Source organism: Hylobates moloch, unplaced genomic scaffold (genome assembly GCF_009828535.3).
Source record: "Hylobates moloch isolate HMO894 unplaced genomic scaffold, HMol_V3 SCAFFOLD_2, whole genome shotgun sequence".
NCBI lineage: Eukaryota > Metazoa > Chordata > Mammalia > Primates > Hylobatidae > Hylobates > Hylobates moloch.
In genome coordinates, this window is record NW_026652277.1 from 130,351,271 (window position 1) to 130,374,693 (window position 23,423).

The window sequence follows — 23,423 nt, forward strand, 5'->3', positions numbered from 1 at the left end:
GGATCATGAGGTCAAGGTATCAAGACCGTCCTGGCCGACATGGTGAAACCCTGTCTCTACTAAAAATACAAAAATTAACTGAGCCTGGTGGCGTGCACCTGTATTCCCAGCTACTCGATAGGCTGAGGCAGGAGAATAGCTTGAACCTGGGAGGCAGAGGTTGCAGTGAGCCGAGATCACGTCACTGCACTCCATCCTGGGTGACAGAGTGAGACTCTGTCTCAAACAACAACAACAACAACAACAACAAAAACAAAGCTAGAGGCATCACACTATCTGACTTCAAACTATACTACAAGGCTACAGTAACCAAAACAACATGGTACTTGTACCAAAATAGATATATTGACCAATGGAACAGAACAGAGGCCTCAGAAATAACACCACACATCTACAACCATCTGATCTTTGACAAAACTGGCAAAAACAAGTGATGAGGAAAGGATTCCCTATTTAATAAATGGTGCTGGGAAAACTGGCTAGCCGTATGTAGAAAGCTGAAACTGGATCCCTTCCTTACACCTTATACAAAAATTAAATGCAGATGGATTAAAGACTTAAATGTAAGACCTAAAAACATAAAAACTCTAGAAGAAAACCTAGGCAATACTATACAGGACACAGGCATGGGCAAAGGTTTCATGACTAAAACACCGAAAACAATGGCAACAAAAGCCAACATTGGCAAATGGGACCTAATTAAACCAAAGAGCCTCTGCACAGCAAAAGAAACTATCATCAGAGTAAACAGGCAACATACAGAATGGGAGAAAATTTTTGCAATCTATCCATCTGACAAAGGGCTAATATCTGGAATCTTCAAGGAACTTAAACAAGCTTACAAAAAAAAAAACATTAAAAAGTGGGCAAAGGATATGAATAGACACATCGCAAAAGAAGATATTTATGAGGCCAAGAAACATGAAAAAAAGCTCATCATCACTGGTCATTAGAGAAATGCAAATCAAAACCACAATGAGATACCATCTCATGCCATTTAGAATGGTGATCATTAAAAAGTCAAGAAACAGGCTGGGCGCAGTGGCTCATGCCTGTAATCCCAGCACATGGGAGTCCAAGGCGGGTGGATCATGAGGTCAAGAGATTGAGACCATCCTGTCCAACTTGATGAAACCTCGTCTCTACTAAATATACAAAAAATTAGCTGGGCGTGGTGGTGGGCACCTGTAGTCCCAACTACTCAGGAGGCTGAGGCAGGAGAATCACTTGAACCTGGGAGGCAGAGGTTGCAGTGAGCTGAGATTGTGCCACTGCACTCCAGCCTGGTGACAGAGCGTGACTCCATCTCAAAAAAAAAAAAGTTACATTTTATAAACCTTGAACCTGTGAAATTGGCTGAATTGGTGGTTACATTATTCTTTTCATTCCTTAGGTGAAATTTTAATAATCCTAAATATTATTGAAATTTTTTTCTTCATAACATGGGCCTGATATTATTGATAATAGTACCAGGCCAGGTTAGATATTTAATTCATTCGTTATTAATTTGTGCTGAAATCTTGGATATCAGGTGTGTATAACTCTGGTCTTGTATTGAAGCTGCTTATGATATGTGTGGTGAGGCATCTAATTAGACCAATGACCACAGGAGATGCCATCCATAATGGACAGCCTCTGCTCTGCTCTGTCTGTATCTGGACACCAAACTGGCTGTCTGTCCTGGCATCTGTGAAGCATCAGGGCTGATTGCCAGATCCTCTTATGATCCGCCCTCCCTCACTAGAAGCAAAATATGGGGCATCTTCCACCTCAGGACATCCTTATTCCACCCCTTGGGGCCTCGCTTGTTAGAAATACTGTCTTGATTACTGTAGCTTTATTATAAGTCTTGCAGTCAGGTAGTGTTAGTCCTCTAACTTTGTTCTTCTTCAATATTGTGTTGACTATTCTGGGTCTTTTGCCTCTTCATATAAACTTTAGTATCAGCTTGTTCATATCCTCAAAATAATTTGCTGGTATTTTGATTGTAATTTCATTGAATCTATAGATCAAGTTGGGAAAAATTAACGTCTTGACAATATTGAGTCTTCATATCCATGAACATGGAATATATCTCCATTTGTTTAGTTCTTTGATTTCTTTCATCAGAGTTTTGTAGTTTCCTTCAAATAGTTCTTACACATATTTTGTTAAATTTATATCAAAGTATTTCATTGTTCTTGGTGCTAATGCAAATGGTATTTTGTTTTTAATTTTAAATTTCACGTGTTCATTGCTAGTATATAGAAAAACACTTGACTTTTGGCCGGGCGCGGTGGCTCACGCTTGTAATACCAGCACTTTGGGAGGCCGAGGCGGGCGGATCACAAGGTCAGGAGATCGAGACCATGGTGAAACTCCGTCTCTACTAAAAATACAAAAAAAAAAATTAGCCGGGCGAGGTGGCGGGCGCCTGTAGTCCCAGCTACTCAGAGAGGCTGAGGCAGGAGAATGGCATGAACCCGGGAGGCGGAGCTTGCAGTGAGCCAAGATCGTGCCACTGCACTCCACCTAGGCGACAGAGCGAGACTCCGTCTCAAAAAAAAAAAGAAAGAAAAGAAAAACCCTTGACTTTTGTATAATCACCTTGTACCCTGCACCCTTGCTATAACCACTTATTCATTTCAGATTTTTTTCTTTTTCTTTTTTTTTTGTGCTTATTTTGGGATTTTCTGTGACAGTAATGCCACCTGTGAATAAAGGCAGCTTTACTTCTTCCAAATTTGTTTACCTTTTAGTTCCTTTTCTAGTGTGATTACATTAAGCAGAACACAAACATTTATTTTTTGCTCATATTACATGTTAGCAATTATCATCTGTTGCCATGGATCTGGTCTATGTCTTTGCTTCATTCTGGGACCTAGATGGAAAGAACCAACCCTGTCTGGAGTAAAAAATGACCAAGAGCTCTAGTGGAATCACAGTTTCCCTCACAGATTCTCCTCAGAACAAGCACATCACCACTTCTGCTCACATGCTATTGGCCTAAGCAACTATCACATGTCCTAAGGTGGCATTATGAATCACAGATCAATGAAACTCTTACATAGGAGGGGGCAAATGTTTGGAGATAAGATTAAGGAATTAATATACCTATAGTGTCTAATATCTGTCATATGGTAAATGCTAAGTATTATTATTATTTTTTATTTTATTTTATTTCATTTTATTTTATTTTTGAGACAGAGTCTGGCTCTGTTGCCCAGGCTGGAGTGCAGTGGCATTATCTTGGCTCACTGCAAGCTCCTCCTCCTGGGTTCACGCCATTCTCCTATCTCAGCCTCCCAAGTAGCTGGGACTAGAGGCACCCACTAACATGCCTGGCTAATTTTTTGTATTTTTTTTTTTTTAGTAGAGACAGGGTTTCACCATGTTAGCCAGGATGGTCTCAATCTCCTGACCTCGTGATCCACCTGCCTTGGCCTCCCAAAGTGCTGGGATTACAGGTGTGAGCCACTGCGCCCAGCCTACTATTATTATTATTATTAATTTCTCTTTCTCGGTACCTGCCGGAAAAATTCCCAACCCTGGATTAGTGGTACTGTTCGCTTTTCTTTACTTTAGCCAATCAGTGAAAATGACTGAAAAAGCTACATCAGCCTAGAATGATGCCCCTATAAAATCATGACCTCAACATCAGTTGGGTCTCTGGAGCTGGAGATGCTTACCAACATTTTCACTTTTCCTGCTTCAATATCCCATTCTATTCCCCTCAATGTCTACTTTAAACTTTCACTGTTCTCCTCCAAGTTAACGAAAAGATCCTCTTCCACTTGCTTGTCTACAGATGACTTGCCCACTTGACAACCATAATTGGGAAAATTGAGCTCATTTGATGGAATCTCATTTCCATTTCCTAGCTTGGCAAACCAAACTACAAATTTAGCAAACCCCATTATCAGCCTTAATTCTCTTTGTCTAGGCTCTAATGATTAAATGTCTATTCTGCTGAAGTCCAACTTCATCTATGTTCTTCATGCTATATATAGATTTCTGCCTTCTCTTTTTTTTTTTTTTTTGAGACGGAGTCTCCCTCTGTCGCCCAGGCTGGAGTGCAGTGGCGTAATCTCGGCTCACTGCAAGCTCCGCCTCCCGGGTTCACGCCATTCTCCCGCCTCAGCCTCTCCGAGCAGCTGGGACTACAGGCGCCCGCCACCACGCCTGGCTAATTTTTTTGTATTTTTAGTAGAGACGGGGTTTCATTTATCCCCCATTTTCTACTGTTTTCAACTTTTTTCTTATTCTTTTCCTTCCCATTAATTCGTTAAACTTGTTCTTGACCTATTATTGTACATCTATTATAATATGTATTCTGATTTAGACACGGTACTTGTACATAACTTTTATACTTCTATTTATTGTATGGTCTAAAGGATGTTTGAACCATGTGTTATCCATCTGCATATCCCCTGTACTGCTTAACATAGTATTGTAGATATGCTATGTGTTTCAAACATATTTGTTGAGTGAATACATAGTGACCCCTAGAAGCCTCCAGTAGTCAGCAATGCCTTCTCAAGGTCAGGCTACTTACTGCCAGCCCTCCTGCTAACTTTATATTCTATACTTTAGGTTGACATTGTAAATGGCCATAGTCTGATTTGATAAAACAGTTAATACTTATTATAGCAGTTACTATGTCACAGATTCCATTCTAAAAGCTACATCTATTAACTAATTTAAATCTTTACAGTAACCGTAAGAAGTGGGTGTTACTATCTTTATATCTGAGGAAATGCTGATTCAGAGGGGTTGTTGTGTCTTTTTTAATATGAAGGTGGAAAGAGATTTAAAAATATAGATAGGTGATAGATTAAAAGTAGATATAGGTGTATATTTAATCTTATTCTAGCTAGTAAACAATACGACTTTGTATCCTGCCTCAGGTTTATTTTTATAGTAATTGATGAAGTCCACATATAGTTATCCTTAAGGAACCTGAACGTTAGCAGAAATACCACTTAACTGTGTGTGTATCAGAATATAAATGAAATGCTCTTCTCCCTCCACTCTTGTGAAATGCCTGATGAAGCTTAAGCATTTAACTTTCCTGTTGCTCTACTCATTCTCCTGTTGCCACAGCAACTAAAAATGTTCATTCCACTGCTCTTGCAGGTACCTTACAAATACAGTTCTTTTTTCTTTTTTTTAATAAAAGAAAATCATATTTAAAAAAAATGTGGTCAACATGGAGAGCTACCATTCATGTGTTTCTTCAGCCCCAATGAACAAGTCTTAATTTTTCCTAGTAAAATTCTGTCATTTTAAGCATCATGTCCTGCATAATATTGGAACTGGAAAAATCAGGCTTTTATTATTCTAGAATTAAGACCTGTATAGAGACTCACGAAGTACAAAAGCGTATTTAGTCAGGATTTTCCAGAGAGATTATCCAATTAGATAGATAGATAGATAGATAGATAGATAGATAGATAGATGATAGATAGATGAAAGATAGATATGAGTAGGGATTTATGAGAGGAATTGGCTCACATGATGATGGAGGCTGAGAATTCTCATGATAGGCTGTCTGCAAGCTGGAAAAGCAGGAATGCTGGTAGCATGGCTGAGTCTAAGTTCAAAGGCCTCAGAACCAAGGAAGATGGTGATGTAACTCTCAGTTTTGAGAACCCTGAGGCTGCTGGTACAAATCTAAGAGTCCAAAGGCTAGCAGAACCTGAAGTTCTGCTATCCAAGGGCAAGAGAAGGGCTCTCCAGCTCTGGGAAAGAGAGTGAATCTACCTTTCCTTTGCCTTTTTCTTTGAGCCCCCTCCAGATTGGATGGTGCTCACTCACACTGAGGGCGGATCTTCACCCACTCAACTTGCCAACTCACCTGCCAATCTCCTACAGGAATATTGTCATAGAAACACTCAGAAATATTTTATCAGCTGTGTAGATATCCTCTAATCCAGTCAAGTTGACACCTAATATTAATTATCATATTACCTGTAACTTACCTGTAATGTTTCTATCATCTCGAAAGGGACAGTAACCCTCTGAAAGTTTGCCTTTACAATCTTATGTTCCACGATTTAGGAAAAAGACATATATAGTTCCTTTGCCATTTTCAAGCTTTTTATTTTCTTCACTTAGCTTTTTAAAAAAGATTTTTAAAAAAGATTTTCTAGTATATTAGTAAATTGTAAAATTGAAATAAGTTATAGCTGAAATACTGTGGCTTTAATTATGGCTATTTTGGTTGCAAATGGCACAAATATAACCCATGCTTGATTAAGAAAAGGGAAATGTATTATAAGCCAGCTTGAGCATCCCTGGGACCCAAAGGTTAAAACATAGAAAAGTGAAAAAAGAAAATTGAATGATATTCCCAAACAATGCCTGGATGCTCTCTATCACTTATCTCCATTTTCTTTGCTCTTTGGCTCTGTGCTTCTCTCTCACTGCACAGCAGCTTTAGTCAAGTGTTGGAAACATGGGCAATGACAGCATTGGAATTTTACCTCTTATGGCCTAAGTCAGTAGAGAGATAATGTGCTCTTTTTCCTCCAGGCTAAACGAAAAAAAACCCAACAAAATTAAAAAGAGGGGAAAAATGTCTCATTGGTCCAATTTGGGTGAGATGCCACCAAAAGAACAATCAGCACCGTCCAGGAGGCAGAGTCACATAACTTACATGATAGCTGACTTGATTTATCACAGCAGGATTGATATTTCCACCTCTTCAAAACTCATCTTTCACTTGGCTTCCTAAACACCATTCACTCTCTGTTGTCTCTTTATCCTTCTGTATGTGTGTGCTTAGTCTCCACTGTTTGTTTCTCCATATCTTCCTGACTGATTCACACTGCAGTGCAGTGCCCAGGGCTCAGTGCTCTTCGTGGTTCTACTTACATTCACTTCCATGGTGGTCCTAAACAGGGCCCTCTTATTATTAGTATGTCATCTACATGCTGCATTTTCTATTTTTATTTCTACCTCAGATCTCTTCCTTTCTTATATTTCTTTAAGTTTGCTGTCTTCAGTTGATATTTCCAACTCAATATATCTAAAACAGGATTCTTTAATCACCCCGACCTCTCCTTTGTAACTTTTGAGCTTCTTGTTATTCCCATAGTCTTAGTTAAACTTAGGCCACCCATCCTTCCATTTCTTCAGGCCAAAAATATTGGAGTCATCCTTGGTTTTTCATTGCCTTTGTGTTCTATTGTCTTCTGATATAAATAAAATTCTTAGGCCAATCTGATTGTCATTTCTTCATAACTTAACTGGGTTTTCCTCACTAAAATGTCTAAGATATTTTATCTTTCTCCTTGGTGTTCTACAACGTCACACTAATGTGTCCAGGTGTGTGTCTTTTTCTTTTTATCATGGTCAGTAGTACATAGGTCATTTCAACCTTTAGAACATGCTTCTTTTCACTCTGAGCAACTTCTTTGCATTATTTTATAATTTCTTCTCTCAGTTCTCTTCATTCTCCTTTCCTTTACTCCTACTATTCAGGTACTAGATCCATAATTAAGTGTTTATGTCTTTATATATTTTTAAAATTTTTGTACTATATTCTGGTTGACTTTTCAAATCTTACCTTTTAATGCCTACAGTGACTGAAGAAAAAGTGTTTCTGCTTTAGAATCCTAAACATAGCCAGAATACCATTCAAGCATAATGAGAGAATATAGCTATAACCAAACTTAGAAAATTAATATGGCAATTATCCTTTCTTTGGAAATCTCCTGAGGATTCTCTTCAAGAAAATAATGGTGACAACTAAAAACAAAAATAAAAACAATTTGGGCAACAATTTCTATATCAAAGAGTAATAAAGGGAAATAATTAACAGCACAACTGGTGTGTGGCAGCCTAGAGAGCTGGCACTCAAGCTTGGAGAAGGATGGAAGCTATGGGAGGGAGGTCCCTGAGAGGGGGAAAAAAGGACACCACAGAATTAACAGTAGGTAGAGAGCTTAGAAAAAAAGTGAGGATATAATACAAGTACACAATTTTAGAATTAACACCCTCACCCTCCTCACCACCGTAATAAAGTTGGAGTATGCAATAATTAGGCACAGAGACTAAGCAATTAAAATAAATGATCTCAAAGGGCTAAAAATTAGGCTTTGAGTGCTAACTTACTTACATGGTTAAACTCAACCAGTAAAAAACTAGCATAATATTCAACCAATCAATAGAATACAGCTATCAATTTCATGCCAAGGTTGGTTCCAGCAGCACATTTATAGTTCCTTTTTCTGAGTAAACTACAATCTGGTAGAGAATCAAGACGTGAATGAGATGATACTATTTGCCACAAGAATTTAGAGAAGGGAGACCCCATGTGGCACAGGGCTTGTGCATGTACAAGTGAACCTTTCAGAGCTGGGCAGACTTTCTAGTGCAGGCCAATGTCTGTGAAATAAGCATCTTTCTCATTGGCCACTCCATCCTTAATTCACAGCAACACGGACACTAAATAAAGGTTTGATGCCATATTGTCTTGTTCTTGGAAGTAACAGCTTTCCTATTATAAGTATCAATTTTCTTTAAACTTACAAAGTTCTTCTGCCTGGGTCTTCATCAGTAGTTTCTGGAGAAAAGCAATATTTTAGGATCGGAATACTCCACTATGTCTTGTGGAATTCCAATTTGGGTCCTATCAGGAGTTCTTAAAAGTCTGACATTTTGGACTCTGCCTTGCCCTAACCCAGTGCTTTCTATTTCTAGGCTTTCAAAAGATCTTTCTACCTCCACTGTCCCTGTTCTTTTTGTTTGTGATATAGATTGATTTTCTTTAATATCGTGTTTCTACTGTCTGTCTTTTCTTGCCCCAGCCTGGTTCTCCTGAGGTTACAAACCTCTAACAATCTTTAGTATCTAATAGCTTTTAGTCTAATATTCAGCCTGTGTCATTTGTTTTTCTTTCTCCTTTTGTCCAGTCTTTTTAGCTTTATTTGCCTTGCTCTTGTTTGTCCTGCCTTGTTTTTCATTCATTCATTTATTCATTCATAAATATTAAACAGTATACTAGGAGTGGGAATAAAAAATGAATAAGAAATAGTCATTCTAAAACATTTCACAATCCAATAGATCTTTAAGTGGAAGTTAGGGTAAATGTAAGACCTTCAATTGAGCTAAGAAAAATGGTCTGGCAATGCCTAAGACTTAACACGAAAATGGGAGAAAAAAGTCTTGCCTAGGATGCCTGAGTAAAGCGTTATAGAGCTGGTACAAAGTGAACTGAATTTTGAGGGATGAGTAAGAGTTTAAGGAAAAAAGAAAAACAGGGACTAGAGTAAGAAGGGAAAGGTATTCTAGGTGAAGGGAAGAGAATCTACAGTTATAGAATGAGTTAGATGTTTGTGAATATCTTACTACCAGTAGTTACTCTAGCTATATTTGATTCTTTTCTTCCTGGGAAAGCAAAGTGAATCCCATCAACATCTCTAATGTTGCTGGTGGAGTGGTCAAAGACATTTTTTTTTAATAGCTCTCATTTGGATAGTTTATATCCACTCCGATTGAAACTCCTCATTCTTCATCCTCTTCTCCCAGGATTTCTCAGGGGTACTATATTATTACCAAATATTGGATGTAGTGAAATTTGTTAACAAACTCATCCTTTGGAAATATTAAACAGGTTAGTTGTAATGACAGTTATTAACGGGGATTTTCTCAGCCTGTATTTTGAGATGCTCAAACAATAGTCTTTGAGGGCAACTTACCAAATGCATTAAAGGAAGTCATTTGGAAACTTCTTTACTGCTTTCAGAAATAAGAGAATTGAATTTCTCTTTTGCAGCCAATTCTCTTCAGCCACACACACACACAAATGAAGGTTTACTAACACTCTTTCTCTTGAGAACACTATCTACTGTGAGTGGTGCCAACAGCTGAAAGCATCGAGCCTGCCCTCGCGCTGTGAGAACACAGCTCTCTCCCAGGGTCTGCCCAGATGCTCATTAAAATCCAATGAGTACCCAACAAGGATGTGTTGTTTAGTCCAACATCATAGTTTTTACAAATAAAAGAATTTCAACTCGGTGTGGGAAGATGGACAAAGTCGAGCACCATGGTAACTGGGTCAAATGAACTCTTTAAACAGACTATCCACAAATGAATGGATGTTGACCGTGCATGCCATTTAAGGCATCACAGCTTAACATGCTCCTGCCCTGTGTAACTTCTGCTGGTCCCCAACCTTGAAAGCTTTCATGTTTCCTTCTGTACTCACTCCATCTTTGTGCCTCTCATAATTGACTATTTCACTCCTCCCTTCTTTTTCTATTTCTGTAAATTACGATGTTTTTCTCCTATCAGTTTGGCCTCTTTAAAATATCTCATATAACTAACTATTCAACAGGTTTACTTCCTTCACAACTTCTGCATCCATAAGCTGTAACTATCTTTTCCTGTGTTTATTCCACACATGAGAAAAAGCCACTTGACTAATGTCCTTGTCAAACAACACATATAACCACCACAATACTCTCTTCTTAAGCACAGTAGAAATCAGGGGGAGATTAGTATACAGGAGGGGACTAAAAATAGTCCCTACTTTTAAGGAGCTTAAAATCCATTGGGCTGTCACAAATAATACTTTTATTAAGCCTCACTGTGTGAGGAAAACGTTTATTTCTCCCAAAGAATGGTTGTGTTTTCTTTTGGCAGATATTGGAAATTATAGTATTTAGAATCGTTCTCTTGTTTGCTCTTGCTGCCAGAATGCTGAGCACCAAATGTAACGTTTTCAGACTATAATTACCTAAGCTTCAATTGCTTCCTTTTTTTTGTATGGCTTTGACTTTATACAGTTATTATAAATGGATACATATTATTGTAGGGTTAAACTTTTCTTACACTTTTTAGGAGTGACATTGGATTTAAATAACTAGACAAACCCTTAGCTTTGACTTGGATAAAAATATAAGACATGCTCATCAAATTTGCACATGAGAAGAGGCTAGGAAAGAGCATTGCAGTATTTGGTATAATGCTGGGTCGATAGGGGCTTCATTCTTCAGGATTCCAGAGAAGTGACATCATGAGAAAAGCAGTTAGAGTGGGATGAAGCCAAGGTTACACAGTAGGTGATGGGCGGTGAAGGAATGTCAGTGGATAAATAACCTTGCAGAGAGGGGTAGGGATTTGCATCAAGTAAATTATAGTTGTATGGGCCAGGAGTGAATTCTTAAGGCATAGAAAGTGAGATTTTAAGTACTTTCCAGGTGTGTATCATTTGGGGGAAGGAAGATGCTTTTAGTAATGATTTTAAGAAAGTTTTCCTTTCAGATACTTTTTCTACACGGCTCTTGTGGTCAATCTGATGTTTGTTTGAATTTGGGGATATATTCAGATGGAAAGAAAGCTGCTTGGCTTTGGGACGGTAACAGTACAGAGACTCAGAATGTAGAGAGGTCTCAGGGGCTAGAAGAACAGTTTAGAACTGATGCAGGGAATACTAAAAGGAAAAACAACACATTGGTTGGAGTTCATGTTGAAAATCTAAATAAAAAATTATGGATTGGGGTAGACATAGAAAAGAATGGGAGGTTTTCATTAATGCATGAGTTAAAAGTATGATGTGCATTTCAAAGAGTGGATGCCTTCAGGCAGTTTGCTGAGAAGGCAGCAAGTAAAACAAACAGGTGTTGGTCTGGGTGTACTGCATTCAGTTCTGAACATACAAAAAATAAGAGAAATTTTTTTTTGTAAATGAGCACAATACAGCACATAGTGGCCAAATGGAAAAGCAATTATAAATAATGTTATGGTAAATAAGGAATGGTTAAGCCACTATATACTTTTAACTCAAAGAAGAAAAAAATGGAATGAGAGGTAAGATCATTATTTTTAAGTATTTGAAGAGAAATAGTCTGGCTTCAGGGAGGGAGCATACGATTTGAAGGCAGAGAAAACTGTAACCAGATCTGTGATCCGTCACCTACCTACCACCTACCCAGTATTGCCTCAACAACACCCCTAGGCTCTGTGATAAGTGGAGAGAGAGCATCTTGTTCAGCACATGGCAATTAGCAGGCCCTCCACAAATGTGATTTTATTCCTGTAATTAAGAAAATATGAGAAATCAATATGCATATTTTCTACAGTCCCAAAGGGTTAGGTCTAAAACCAATGTATAGTACCTACAAGGAGAAAAGTTTTGCTGAATTAAAAATATAAAATATACACTTTTGAAAATAAAGTGGGCTTTCTCAGCAGATGATTTTGTTTTCCAGCCCAGACAGTGTTCAAATCCAAACTTTCTTATCCCAAGGTAACCTAAGAAATCTGTGATCTAAGTGACAGCTCCTATTTTGAGACTTCTATTAGGATTTAGGTAAAGGGACTTTTTTTGGTCTTCTCTTAGAAATTAGAGATGAAGGAGATGGAGAAGGGATGGAACTGCACAGGTAGAAACAGAAATTGGGTAAAATCAGAAAAAAAGAATATGTTGCTCTATGAATATGGTACCAATAAAGAAACAAAGGCCCACTTGAAATACAGTAGTTTGAGGGAAAAGTTTATAAAGTTTTCATTTACAAAGTTGAGTTGTTAGTGGCAGAATGTATCAGAGTCATGAATGTACCATAGTATGTGAGCAGTGGAATGTATCCAAGACACGGCACCAAAGTAAGTTACCAGCAGCTAATCTACACAGGTTTGTAGCAACCTCAATTCTTGCCCCCTCAGAAGAAAGAATTCAACTGAGGGGCATAGGATAGCGGGAGAAACTGAGGCAGGTTTTAGAGCAAGAGTGAAAGTTTATTAGAAAGCTTTAGAGCAGGAATGAAAGGAAGTAAAGTACACTTGGAAGAGGACCATGTGGGTGACTGCAGAGATCAAGTTTGCAGTTTGACATTTTGACTTGGGATTTTATATGTTGGCATATTTCCTTGGTCTTGTGTCCCTTCTCTCCGGATTCTTCCTGTGGGCTGGGCTGTTAACATGTGTAATGGCCTGCCAGCACTTGGGAGGTGTGCATGCACAGTGTGTTTACTGAAGTTGTACCCATGCTTACCTGAGGTGTTCTTCCCTTACCAGTCAAGTGTCCCTAGGAGGTCATACCAGTTAAACTCCACCATTTTGCCTCTTAATGTGCATGCTTGAGCCCACTCACCCAAGTCCTGAGATCTTATCAGGAAGCTGCTGATTAATAGTTTCAGGTGTTTTTGTTTATTGGGAGACTGTCTTTGCCTGATGTTGGGAAATTATTATTTTAGAGAGACAGTTCACAACCACCTGACCATCACGTGTTGGTCACTTAACATTCCTGGTGTGTGTGTGTGTGTGTGTGTATGTGGGTGCACCTGTGTGTCAGGGGGAGTTGTCTCCTGTTCTGCTCGTGTCTGACTAGCTACCCACTGTAACAGAGTGAGAAAGAATCACAGTCCAACATTAGGGACAGAAAAGAACAACCTTCATCTGGAAAGGGAGCATCATGTGGAGAAGATCACCTTGAAAAGAAGAGGGACCATTGGTCGAGAGGCTACAGCTCTAGGAGACCTCACAGGGATGGCATCAAGGAAAGTATACCTTGATCTCACTCTCCTCCCTCCTTGGGGTCCCCGTTAGCCAAGACAAGTGAAAGCTGGTGGGTAAGGAAGCATGTTGATGTTTTCCAAATGGGTCATCTTTCCAGGGCAGAGAGAAAGGTAGATCTTCTTAGTGAAAAATGTTTAAATAGAGTTATACAATCTTTTTTTGATGCTTTTCAAAATCACTTTCTAAAGGCATTCAAACTAGAAACAAGTAGTGAAATCTCTCTTGACAAAAGAAAAATATATTCTTATGTTTAACTCCCTTTTCTCTTTCCAAATTACTTTCTCCTCTTGAGTCAGCCACTACTATCAGTTCCACCACTGTCCTCAGAGCTCTGTGACTGGATCTACAGATGGGACTCCATAGCTGATTCAGGTCTGTAGCTGTTCCTGAGAAATTTCTGAGGAGCCAAGTTGGGTTTCTGTGAGTTCTTTCCCACTGCTCAGGTCCCCTTTTCAGTTGGCTAGTCACGGGGTACCATTTTTTCCTTCTGATACATTAAAACTGCATCCCTGCATCCTGCTTGTGATTCTAGGCAGCCATGCAGTTCCTGAGCCTTGTTACTCTCTCTCTCTTTCTTCTTCTTGTCACGCCATTCATTTATTTATTCATTGATTTGTTCTTTTAAAATAGATTGAGAACCTACAATATGTACACATTGGGGATACAGTGGTAGATATACCAGGCATGTTCTTCAACTTCATGCAACTTATTTTATCTTATTCATTTTATAATATTTAAATATCCTAGAAATTTTCAAAACGTAACCATGTTCAAGACTTCCTTTATAAACTTAAGATATACAAATATTCATTTCAGATCAGGTATTCTAATTTTCGACATGGAAAATATGCCCCCATTGCAATTTGAAGGGCAAATATGTCTGCATTAGTGGTCAAACAATAGTTTGAAATGCCTGCTCCCTAATTAATTGTCACTGTTAGCTTACAGTTTTATTTAGTTTGATGACAATAAGGATAGAACGTAAATTTAATTGAAGTACCATAAAATTGAGATATTAGAACATTTTATGAATGAGAGCCAGTTCTTAGAGTTTGCCTGTAAAATATACTCAGAGTTATGTGTAAGCTCTAGAGAATTAGGATGTGTATTAAAAATTTATCTGGTCCAACCACCTTTCGCAGGTCAAGAAATTTAATTTCCATGGATATAAAAAGAGAAAACAAGATATTCAATAGAAGCCCCCTACATTTACTCTCTATATCTAAAAATCTTCCTTTAGGATTTGGATTTTCAGCAGCAGGTATATAAGGCTGAGTTGACCTTGACTTTTTTATGCCATTATGAACTTGGGTTGTCACTATCGTTCCTTGTCTTTATCTAAGTCGTACATCCATGATTTCTGGGATTAATTGAACCCCAGGAGCCCTATCCATAGACCCCATGAAACTGCTTCTGAGCAGAATCTATAGATTTCCTGAATGAAACAAAGAGGATGTTTTTAAAACAAAGACCAAATAACATTATGCATAGATACTGTATACCAGTATCTCCTAAATGGGCTAACTGACCTCCAGGAAATTCTTAAATATACTAGCTTTGGGGATTTAATTCAATTTAATTTTTTTCTGGCTTTAACTTTAATGCTCATCTAAAAATTAATATAAGCTAATTCATAGTCATTTAAATAATCACCATACAATGGAGCACTGCTATGCAATATTAGATTCCCTATTTGTCTTTGGTCTAAGATTGAACTTGCCAAGTGACATTTGCTATAGGCACTGAGATTGTAGGTACTATAGCTATATTTTGAAAAAATGCATTAGATAGACCTTATTTGTATACATACCACTTACATGTTGCATTATTTCTAAGTGTGCCAGTAAATAAGCAATGAAGTTGCTTCTGTACCTGATTTGAGCCAGGATTAAATTGTGCATTAATTCATTCAAGTATTCACTTGGCTAGGAACGGGGCTAGGTGAGGGGATATAGAAATAATGATGAAGTTTACATTCCATTGTGGGAGTGAGTGAAAGGATCAGAAAATATACAACTAAGTAAATAAGAAAATAAAGGCACATAACCAAGAAAACATAAGTTAGTAATACTTGCTGCAGATTTCAGTGGAGCCACATGACAACCCCATCTTAACACGAGAGATTTAAAAAGTTATTAAGTGACACTACAATAAAACTTCTCTTGTGGATAGCTTACTGGCAGAATTTTAGTTAAATGTGGAGTCTGATTATCATGAACCCAGAAATAAAACTTTGAAATTATGTATACCATTCTGTAAAGCATGCTAACATAAACAGGCATTCTTTACATTAGTATTACTGAAATGAAAACAAGGAAACTGATTAAATGTAGAAATAGACCTGTCTACATTTCTCTAATATTAAGTCTGACTTCTGCTATTTGTTTTAGCACATCAATATCATCTGTCACATTGAATTAATGTTTTAATTATATTGGATTTTTTCAAATTTATATCTAATTTGTAATTTTGATGTCTATGTGATAATTGTATAAAAGCTCTAGGTATGAGATGATTATACCTTGTCCTATAGATATTTATTAATTAACATAATTTATGTCAAAACTAGAGGTTCCTAATTTTATTTTCTTTAATGTGAGTTATTAACAAAAATACTTATAACATTTGTTGTTGTTAAGAATGTGGTAAAATACTTTTAGAGACTAAGGAAAGAATGAATTACTACAACCTTTTGAGATAATAATCTGGCAGAATCTACTGAAATTCAAAAGGCTCATACCATTCAACTCACTTTTGGGAAACTATCAGAAATAAAAGCATCTTTATATGTAGTTTTATAAAGATTATCACTGCAGCATTTCAGGTAATGCCAAAAACCAAAAAGCAAAATTTTAGCAAATCAAACTTAACAATCTATAAAAAGAAAAATACGTCAATTACCAACCAAACTTTATCCTAGGATTTTAACGTTCATTTTGTCTTTTTTCATTTTTATTCTTTTGTGAGGTACAATGGAATTTTCTTGAGGCTTTGTCATGTGTGATAACAACAGTTCTGATGGCTAGTGGAATTTGTAATTGTGTGCTCTTGTGTTTTAAAACTTTCTCAGTTTTAATTTATACTAAGGCAAAAGTACTGGTAGATATAACTCAAATAAAAAAAGCACTTTGGAGCCCACAATATTTTTTATTATAAAATGTTTTTTATTTTAGAAGTTTCTAATATTATTGCTAGTGTTTGTGAATCTAAGAGTTGTAATTTCTTTCAATCAACTGACTTTTAATACACTAGCTTCCTTTGGGTACTTTCTGATAAAGATTATTCTTTAAAAATATATTTATTGTGACATATTTCAAACACATTTATAAATATGGGAACTGTATAACAAAGAGGCTTGTACCAACAACTCAGCTCTAGAAATAATCTTCCATAATTGCTTCTGATCTTTTTAAAATCAACCTCATCCTTTAGAACACTATTTGATTTACAGAAACATCGAGAAGATAGTAAAGAGAATTTTCATATATCCAAATTTAGTTTCCCCTGTTACTAACATATTTGTCAATTAATAAACCAGTGTTGATATATTATCATTAACTAAAATCCATCTTTTGCTTCAAATTTGAAATTATGTGATAAAAATGGAACTTTATATCTGTTGTCTTCATCCCAAAATTATGTAACCCCAGTCTAATCATGAGAAAAACATGAGAAAAATTCCAGTTGATAGGATCCTACAAAATACATCACTAGTATTCCTCATAATAGTCATAGTCATAAAAAAACAGAAATGTCTAAGAAAATGTCAAAATTCATTAGTTTTTTAAAATCTTTTTTTCTATTCCAGGATTCCATTCACAATGCCATATTACGTAGAGTACCATGTCTCCTTAGGCTTCTCTTGGTTGTGACATTTTCTTAGACTTTTCTGTTTTTTATGACCATGACTATTTTGAGGAATACTTAGTGATGTATTTTGTAGGATCCTACTATCAATATGATTAATATGATTTATCACCTTTGATGTTGACTTTCATCACGTGGCTATGGTGGTATTTGCCAGATTTCTATAATGTAAGTTTACTTTCCCCACACCCTTTTTTTTTTATGGTACTGTATGGAAAAAACTCATTATAAGAGTTCTCCCTCCTTGAAGGTGAAGTGTCCACATAAATTATTAAGAATTTTTCTTTATGCATAGCAGATTTGTCCTTTAGCCTCTATGTATTGATTTAGTCAATTATTTATTCATATGACTCATTGCTGTGATTTGGACGTGTCCCCAAAATTTCATTGTTGGAAACTCAAGACCTAAATTTATATGTTGTTTGAGGATGGGGGCTTTGGGAGGTAGTTAGCATTCAATAAAGTTTTCAGAGTGGGACACCCCACCCCCTGTAATGGCACTGGTAGCTTTACAAGAAGGGGGAAAAGAGACATGACATGCACGTTCTTGCTTTCTGGCCATTTGATGCCCTCCGTCATGTGATGATGCTGCAAGTAGGGTCTTACCAGAGGCTGTCACCTTGATATTAAACTTCCCAGACTCCAGTACTGTAAGAAATAAAGATATGTTTATTATAAATTACCCAGTCTCAGGGATTCTGTTTTAGTAACAGAAAATGGACTAAGACTTATGGATATTTATTTTATATGTTGTGTTATAAATTTTTACTACTTTGCTTATCTTGTTGCTCTAATTGTTCCAAAACTTGGCCATTGTCTGTTATTTATTTGGTTTCTATGTGCCTTTAACATGCTTCTATCAATGTGTAGTGGGGTGTTTTATTGGTGTGAGGGTGGAGAAGTACTTTCTCACTTTCTGGCACTTATGTGAGATGCTACATCATCTCATTTTGCCCCAGTCCTAGAATTGGCCATTTATTCAAGGAGCTTCCTTTTACTGGAAATAGTATTAGAAACCCAGACCTGGGTTGTTGAGTCCCAATAATTTTTAAGGGTTTGTATTAACTGGTGCAAAATTCATTTAAATATTGTGTATAATTATCCCTACAGATGTTTGGAAGAAAGCAGTGTATTGAAAAGAGCACAGGCGGACTTTGTTTTGAGTCAAAGCTCTTTATTTTAGGGGCAGTGTGACCTTGAGATACTTAGCTACTCTTCTGATTACTTCTTCCAGCTTACTCAAGCCAGACAAACAAAACTTGTGTTTCTTTGTAACTTTCCCAAAGCAAAGGAAAATCTTGTGACAAATATCATGCAGAAAAAAATATATACATATATATATATATGTGTGTTTAAAATAAAATACTATACCTTAATGGTATCTCATAATCTACTGTAATTATTTACTCAGACACTGTAATATTACATACATTTTATCCTTTAATTCTTACAACAACACTATTTGTATTATCTGTATTATTCTTTCCTCCATTTCAGACATAAGGAAACTGAAACCCAGGTTAATTTAACAAGTGTAAAGTTTCTAACATCATGGCAGTTACGTATTCAGTTCTAATTAATGTTATTCCTCTTGTCCTTTACTAATGTGAACAAACAATGATTAAAGAGTAAACTTTTGGCCTGTCTCATGGGCCAGGGAGTTGCTTGCTAGATCTAACTTGTTTGCCAGAGTGTCTCACAGAGTCAAGCATGCTGTGGGGGTTAGTGAGTCCACTGGCTAGAAGCCATCCCCTTCTTGCCCAAGTTAAAGTGGCCTATATAAACTTTTTTCTGGAGCTGGTACACCAAAGGCATAAGTAACAACAAAATCATCAAAGTAACAGTAATATTTGACAGTACTTGAGATTTGACTTTATACCAAGCACTATGTTAAATTAATATTAATATTCATCATCTTATTTCATTGTCACAACAAATTTGCAAGGTCTAACTAGCCCATTTTTTCTTTTAGGTGAGAAAACTGAAGCTTGGAGTGATTAATTTTATTTCCGTAAGTAATGCAAATTGTAAGTTGCAGAGTCAGTGTTTGCAGCCAAGAATGTGTGATTTCAAACCCGTTTTCTTAGCTATTATACATGGGAGAACAGCACTTGTTGGCAAGCGAAGGATGCTATGGGCATTTTTTAGAACTTAGTAACAGCAACAAGCTTCCCTTAAGTTCTAGGGTGGCAAATATTTGTACAATGCAAATGAAGAGCAGGGCTTGTGAGGATTGTAGAAAGGTAATTGATGAAGGCTTTAGGCTTAAAGTCTGAACACTGAAAAACTAGAAATACCTGATAAGAATTTTCAGCAGTAAGCACAGAAGTTCTGATATACGGAAGCAGAGATCACCTGGCGTAAGAAAGGAAACCAATGTACAACCCAGAATTAGAGTAAACTATGGGAATTTAGGTAGGACTAGAACAAAGATGTATCCCTCAACAATTCCCAGCAAAGTGCATCATCATTTTTATTCTGAAAACAGTAGATATTAACATTTGACCGATTTGTAGTCTTTTATTTGTAGTTTTGGTATATGCCTTGTAGTGGATTATATGTTTTAAAAAGACTTTGTGATGGTTAATTTCATGTGCTAACTTGACTGGGCCATGGGATGCCCAGACATTTGGTCAAATATCTTTCTGAGTACATCTGTGAGGGTGTCTCTGGATTTGAATTGGTAGGCTGAGTAAAGCAGATTGCCCTCCCTAATGTGAGTGGGCCCCATCCTGGTACCCACCCAATCAATTCAAGATATGAATAAAATAAAATAGGCTGAGCAAGATGCAGCTCCTGTGACCTGACTGCTTTGAGCCAGGACGTCAGTCTTTTCCTGCCTTTGCAATCAAACTGAAATGTTGGCTCTTCTTGAGTCTTGAGATTGCTAGCATTCAGATGGGATCAACACCATCAGCTTTTCTGGTTCTCTGGCTTTCAAACTCAGACTGGAACTTATACCATCAGCTCTCTTGCATCTCCAGTGTGGGACTCGTCAGCTTCCATTATAGTAAATCTTTATAATTTTTATATGGATTAAAGATGGTCATATTAAGGATTATTATTATTTAAGGATTGAATACTACTAACAATTAATAATATATATTGTATTATTAATTAATATGTTATACAATTAATGTTATAGTATTAATTATGTTATTATTAATAATAATTATATAATATATTATTATATAAGGATTATTAAGCCAATTACTTATAATAAGTCTCTCTTGATATATGATATATAATATATAGTATATATTAACTGTATATTTGATACATAAAATATGTAAAATATATATTATATATTTGATATATATTTTTACATATATATATACACACACATGCGCATCATACACATATATTCTATTGTGTTTTTCTGGAGAACCCTGACTAATGCAGACTCCAACAATATTTCTATTTTCATACGCTCTTACAGAACCTTACCATTCCTCTATTAAGAGTGTGTTCCCTCCTCTTGAACCTCTCTGGGTTTAGGACTAATAGAATACAGCAGAAATGACCTGTGTGAGTTCTGAGGCGAGGTCATAAAAGGTGACACAAATTCCAACTGTGACTCTCCCTTGAGACATATGCCTTAGGAGTGTTGAGCTTCCATGGAAGAAGTGCTTGACCAGATATGTGAGTCAGGAAGACTTCCAATGATTTCAGCTCCAGCCACTGCACAAAACAGCCTGAGAAAAAATTGCCCACCTGAGGTCAGTCAACACCCAGTACTTTGTGAGAAAGATAATAATAATAATAATTTATTATTGTTTTATGAGACTAGCATGCAGTTTGTTATACAGCAAGAGATAATCAAAATATGTGCACAGAAATAAAAATACATAGAAAGCTATAAACCTAAGTATATGAGTGCATAAGGATGTAAATTGGAAGTTATAATTGCATGATTAAGATATAATATCAGATACAAAAATGTGTTGTGAGATAGGCCTTTTTATAAACATTTTAGAAACATATAACCAAAAACTGGGCTACACAGCTTATAGGTTCCTCTCTCATATCAAAAGTTTAAAGAAATTTAATTGCTGACATTTTTAGGTAGAAGTGTGAAGAGAATTTCTTTGGACAAAGCTGCCCAGTGATGGCAACCCTCCTTGTCCTCCCATCAACAAGCAGGAGGGAAAAGGTGCTTCCACAATCTTAAGTCAGTTAGAGAACCCCCAACGGAGACACTCAGATGACTTGGTATCTTACTGCAGCCTGGGAAAGCTAGAGGATGAGAGATGGGCTGGTTAGCTGCTTTAGTGGTTGAGTGAGAAAAGCCTGATGCTAGAATAAGATCAGATAACACTCCTACCCTTTGTTAGGGCAAATAATGCTTATTTCCAGTGGCCTAGAAGTAGGCTAAGTGGGGACAGACAGAGCTATCCTGTAGATATTTTTAATTCTTTCTAAGAGAATTGCCTGAAAGAATGATGGAGAGTCTGTTCAGAATAAGCCTTCAATGCAAAAAGTGATGAGGGATGAACACGTACCCAGAGGAAAATGCATTGCCTATAACATAGGAAATACATTAAAAGCTCCTGGGAGTTTCTAAAGAATCCACAAAACATACACAGAGTCAGCTTCACACATCTTTTTGGCTCAGGGTGCTTGAAGCCATTTTAATATAAGAATAGTCAACTAAGCGACGGCCTGCTCCTCCCTCCACACAGGCCCAGACTCTTTTCTAAACTTTGCTCCAACCCAAAAGGGGTGAGGAAACTTGGTGAGCTAAATGCGGTAGAAGTGAGAAGATAGGGGAAGAGAGAAGGACTCCCTCACTCCCTGATCTTCTATCTACAGAAGACACTAGCTAAGGGAGAGAAAACAATTTAAATAATTTTAAATTCTGATTATTAAATGAGATTAGACATTTTATAATTTCTGAATTGAAATTGTATTTCAGTAGATAGTTAACCAATAATTATAAAGCAACTATTATGTGGCAGTCACTCTGGGAGGTTTTGAGGATGAAGCTGTGAATAGAACAAAGAAAATCCCCTGCCCTCATGGAACTTGCATTCTAATGGGGAGACGCAGACAATAAATAAATGAATAGGTTCCATTTATGGTATATCAGATGGTGATATATGCTGTGGAGAAAATATAACCAGGAAGGGTGGAGGGAGTGCCAGGTGTTGGGTGAGTAGATGATCACAGAAGGCATCCCTGAGGAGATAACACTTTCCATTAATGCTTTCTGTTGAAACTATTTTAAAAAATTGAAAGCGCTTTTTCTGTTATTTTAAAAAATTGTATTAGTTAGGGAAAATAATGCTAGCAGTTATTCAGGCAAATCGTGCAACCTCATTCTCTTGACACAATACAGATTTATTTTTGGCTCATGTTATAGGCCGATATGGCTCATAGACTTTCAGGTACACAGGCTGTTTACCTTGAGTGGCCGCTACAGCCCCAACCCCCCAGCGCTTAGAGCCCTGCACTGAATTCACCTCAGTGGGCCCACAGGTGAGGTGAAAGAGTGCATTTGGAGAAAGCACAGCTGTGTTTTATTCCTTTAGCCCAGAGGAGACACACATCACTCTCACCCACATCCACTGTCAAGGAGGCACTTGGCCATGCCTAGATGCAAGAGAGTCTAGTAATGAGTCCACAAAGGAGTAGTAAAAATGGATTTTGGTGAATACTATGAATCTTGGGCCCATATAGCTTCTTGGATTGAGTGGAAGCAAATGGACAATGAGAAATATTGGGACGCTGGTTGGGCTGGCTAGGCAGGGAAATTGCGCTAACCAATAGTGCCTAATAGAACAGTTTCTGATTATGTTTAATAAATGCTATATGTAATATATAGCATATAATGTTCAGTACTATAATGGATTTGTTAGGGTAAAATAATTATGAATGACTTTTATCTTGTATTTAATTTTAAATTAATTCGATTTACTTAATAAAAAGGGGGAAACGCAGTTCAAAACAAAGTACAAGATTTGCTTGAGTAAATGTTTGCTATGGTTTTATGGAATGTCATCAAAGTGGCAGAAATATTTCATTTTAAACCAAAAATATAATTTTTATCTAAG

At 36.9% G+C, this 23,423-nt stretch overlaps 2 long non-coding RNA genes across 2 annotated transcripts in view; one reads left to right on the top strand and one right to left on the bottom strand.

The window, feature by feature from the left end:
• The window catches only part of LOC131381773 (uncharacterized), a 51,733-nt gene extending 33,720 nt beyond the window's left edge, over positions 1 to 18,013 (bottom strand). Inside the window, exon 1 of the long non-coding RNA XR_009210709.1 lies at positions 17,977 to 18,013. This is a non-coding gene — a long non-coding RNA (uncharacterized LOC131381773). The remainder of the gene's footprint in view (positions 1 to 17,976) is intronic.
• A 2,974-nt stretch (positions 18,014 to 20,987) lies between these two features.
• The window catches only part of LOC131381775 (uncharacterized), a 50,056-nt gene continuing 47,620 nt past the window's right edge, over positions 20,988 to 23,423 (top strand). Inside the window, exon 1 of the long non-coding RNA XR_009210711.1 lies at positions 20,988 to 21,089. This is a non-coding gene — a long non-coding RNA (uncharacterized LOC131381775). The remainder of the gene's footprint in view (positions 21,090 to 23,423) is intronic.